This window comes from Carlito syrichta, unplaced genomic scaffold (assembly GCF_000164805.1).
Source record: "Carlito syrichta isolate Samal-C Ts95f unplaced genomic scaffold, Tarsius_syrichta-2.0.1 Scaffold302055, whole genome shotgun sequence".
Lineage (NCBI taxonomy): Eukaryota > Metazoa > Chordata > Mammalia > Primates > Tarsiidae > Carlito > Carlito syrichta.
The window spans coordinates 35,806-40,368 of NW_007246151.1; positions in this window are offsets into that span (position 1 = coordinate 35,806).

Below are 4,563 nucleotides of genomic sequence, written 5' to 3' on the forward strand. Positions count from 1 at the left end.
GATCTTCCAGATGGGCCTTTACAGGCCTCAGCCATGTAGCTATAGATGTTGGCTCCCAACAACTGGTGCCAATAGAAAACAAAAAATATCAACCCACCCCCCACAAATGACCATTTAAAGTCTCTGGAAATTGTCTTAAGTCTACACAGCACATGAAGAAACATTTATTAAAGAAAATATACCAAATATGAGGTCGGGCACAGTGGCTCATGCCTATAATCCCAGCACTTTGGGAGGTTGAGGTGAGAGGATTGCCTGAGCCCATGGGTTTGAGACCAGTCTGGGCAACTTGGTGAGTCCCCATCTCTACAATAAATAAAAAAATTAGCTGGGAATGGTGACGTATGCCTATAGTTCCAGTTACTTGGAAGGCTGAGGTGGAAGGATTGCCTGAGCCCAGTAGGTCAAGGCTGCGGTGGCCAGGAGTGTGCCACTGCCCTCCAGCCTGGGTGACAGAGTGAGACTCCTACTCAAAAAAGAAAAAAGAAAAAAGAAAATATACCAAATATGGATAAGAACAGAGAGTGTATGTAAGCACTTGGGCTGTGGCTGGGCCATCTCCTCCTCTCTGCCCCCAGCCCAGAGTCCCAGAAGACAGGGCTCCCTCTCCCTAGCTCCCAATCAGTGGAATGGTGTCTCCTGGGAGGTGCAGACTGCCAGCACTACTCATTCCCAACCTCAGTTCCACGCTGCAGAAGCTGAACTCTGGATGAGAGTGAGACGTGGGCTTCCGACAAGTCTTTGAGAGGGAGGGGAAATGCTTGCCCATGGTCTTGTGCCCGTCTGAGGAAGGTCACATGTTGGGTGGCTTCTGGCCCTCTGGGTGCCCACCTGGGACAGCTGGCCATGACTGCAATAGGTAGGCTCCTAGGATAAGCCCCCACCCTTGTGGGACTGTTGGAGAAGGCTCCAGAAAAAGCCAGAGCTGATGGATGGGAGGAGTGGGTCAGAGGGGCTGGATCTTTCGAAGGTACCGAGGAGCTGACGCGGACTGGCCAGAGGTCGCCTGCTGAGGCCATTTTACAAAAAGCACTGGGAGATCGTGGAAAGGTTGTGTTTAGGGGCATGGGTCGCATGAAGGAGTCACATGTGGGCAGAGGTCAGGGATCTTGAGGGGTCTTGGGCAGGAGGACCAGTCCCTCCTCGCCCCATGGGCTGAGCAGTGGAGGGGGGCTGGTGGCATCCTTTCCAACACCAGCTTCCTCTTGGGGGACGTAGGAGCCTCTGACATGTGATCTGTCAGGGGACATAGGGCCACTGCCTGGTTCGCCACCTCTGTTTTCTTGTGTCTTTATCAGGTGCCTCTTGGCTGGGTATGCCAGCTTCTCTCAGGGTGGCTTTTGCTCTTACTGGCTGTTGGTGCAGCATGACTCTTCCTCACTGAGTGGGTAGGACGTTCTCTTCTGACTCCTGGCTGCCAGGGCCATAGGCTCTATGCCTACCTGTCCATGCAAAACCTGGGTGGCATTTCTTTTTTTTTTGAGTAGGAGTCTCACTCTGTCACCTAGGCTGGAGGGCAGTGACTCGCTCCTGGCCACCGCAGCCTCAACCTGCTGAGCTCAGGCGATGCTTCTGCCTCAGCCTTCCAAGTAGCTGGAACTACAGGCACATGCCACCACGCCCGGCTCATTTTTTTGATTTATTGTAGAGATGGGGTCTCACTAAGTTGCCCAGGCTGGTCTCGAACTCATGGGCTCAGGCAATCCTCTCACCTTGGCCTCCCAAAGTGCTGGAATTATAGGTGTTAGCGACCACTCCTGGCCTATGGGTGGCATTTCAAAGCATTTTTTTTGAGTCAGGGTCTCATTCTGTCACCCAGGCTGGAGTGCAGTGGCACAATCACAGCTCACCGCAGCCTCGATCTCCTGAGCATAGTTGATCCTTCTGCCTCAGCCTCCTGGGAAGCTGAGACTACAGTTATATGCCACTATACCTGGCAAATTTTTTGACTTTCTGTAGAGATGAGGACTAGAGTTCAGCTATGTTGCCCAGGCTGGTCTCAAAACTCCTGGGCTCAAGCAATCCTCTCATCAAAGCACTGTCTTAAGACTGTGGTGATCCCTTCCCTGGAAACCCCCACAGGTCTGTCCTCAGTGTCTTTGCTTGGACTGGCCTGGGCTTGTTTGTGCCTCCCAGCCACTGTGGCCAGGAGGTCTGTGATGTGTGTGTCATACTTCGGTTAGTGCCTGACACATGCTGAGACCCAGCGGCGGAGCTGCCATCCCAGAGGGCAGTCAAGACCTGGTACTGGATAGCAAAAGTGGGGTGCTGAGTATTTAGAGTCTGCTTTGGGGTAGCTGTAGGGGAAGAGGGAAGCAAGGCTGCAGGAGCACGGGGCTCTTTTGCCATTATCCCCCAGAAAAGCCTCCTTATATCCAGAGAGGTCCATTCCTGGCGGCGGTTACCAAGGAAGCAAGTTTGAGAAAGCTGTGTGAAAACAACTTCTTGCTCTTTTTTAAAAAAATCAAAATCAGTTACAACTGGATTCACTCAACTTGAAATATAGTCGAAACTGATTCAGCAAATGGAGGTGAGCACTCAGAACCAGGTGGGCCAAGATGGGGTACTTGGAAGAAGAGCATCTCCTGAAGTGTTCAAACTTTCATCAAGGTGCTGTCCAGGAAGATGAAAGAGACGCCTGAAAAAGGCCAGTCAGCATCTCTGACACACCTGGTACCAAGCACATTGTTGGCCACTTGTTGACCCCACTGGCCTGAGCCTTCTGAAGACAGCCTGCCTTAGGCAACCAGCCATCCAAAAGACAGGAAGGCTACGGCTGGGCTGACTTCAGCAATGGGATCTGGTTTCTTCTGACTCACTGAGGGGGCGGGAAAAATCTCCTTCCCCCCTCTACACTCTCCCCTGTCTCAGTTTCCACAATTAGGCTTTCTACCTTTGGTTTTCTCTGTCTTTGGCTATGATGGGGCACGGAAGACAGGAAGAGGGCAAGAGCCCTTTGTTCCTACCTCGACCAGAGGCAGTGACCTTCCTCTCTTATACCGACATGATTATGTACTGTGCTTTTGACACCATCAACCCACGTGGCCTAGAACATTCCTTTGGGTCTCCTCAGTGAGTAAAACATGTCCCCATTCCAGCATATTTCTACTGAAGTCTGCAGAGTCCCACCAAGAGCCAGACACTGCTAGGAGCTTCATATTTGTAAACTTACATGAACTCAAGCTACTTGCTCCTGGGGGCTTGGATTGAGCTCTGTGCCCACTCATGCTCACAAACCTTCTGCTCCACCCACCAACTCCTTCCATTGATTTGCCTCAAATCAAATAGTAGTAAATGTTGAATGGATCCAACTGGAGAGAAAGATGTTCCTTGGGCTTAAGTATCTGTGCTCCATATGTTTTGTTTCCAAGCATGTTTGCTCAGAAGGATGTGAAAGAAATTCTGTTCCACAGCAGCACTGGTCAATAGTGGTGAATAATCATAAGATAAAGCAGTCGTATCATTGCTTTTTCAGTGTAGTCAAGCACTATGCTTACAGTGTGGTGCGTTCATGGAAGCCTCTTTGTTACAGTGATTTGCTTTGTTCTAGGAGGGCTATTTTAATTGTACAATGGAGGTTTGAGTTCTCAATTAAGGGATACACAGCAAATAGATATCAAGTAGGGTCAATAAGATCTCTGGGAAGTATTGATGTTCTATCAGTCATCTAGCACTAATTAAACAAGTGCCTGGCATGTTGGGGAAGAGGTCCATAAAGACACCCTCTTTGCTCTCAAGGGCTCCCGGTCCTGGAACGATGGAGGTGAGGCTTGGGTACAGATGACTCTCTTGTTGTGCATAATGAACCAGTCCCTCATAGAGGAGAGGGGGCGTTCAGGGAGGGCTGGCCAAGGCTAAGCTCTGTGTCCTGAAGAGCCACCAGAAGTGGTGTTGAAGCCAGGGCTTGGATTATGGATAGGACTAGAATAGCTTTAAAGGATACAGAGCAGGAATTGCCAGAGAAAGGGGGAGAAATTGGTCAGTTAATAATCATTATGAGAAATTTATTATTTTTTTATTTTTATTTACCTATTTACTTTTTTGAGTTGGCGTCTCACTCTGTCACCCAGACTGGAGTGCAGTGGCTGCTCCCAGCCACCATAGCCTCGACCTGCTAGGCTCCGGCGATCCTTCCACCTCAGCCTTCCAAGTAGCTGGAATTACAGGTGCGCGCTGCCACACCCAGCTAATTTTTGATTTATTGTAGAGATGAGGTCTCGCCAAGTTGCCCAGGCGGGTCTCGAACCTGTGAGTTCAGGCAATCCACTCACCTCAGTCTCCCAAAGCGCGGGATTACAGGCTGAGCCACTGAGCCTGGTTCATTATGAGAAATTTAAACAGATTTCTCTCATAAGTCAAGAGATCAAGGAAACACACACACACAAAAGTAGGGATATACAGGCTTTGAATAGAATAGCAAGCTTGCTATAATATATATCTAATATTATATAGAAATATTATATTAGATATATAATATTTATGGTCCACATGTTTCTTCATTTATCTGTTTGTCAACACTCCCCAAAGAGAAATATTCATTCTTTTTGAATATCCATGGGAAAT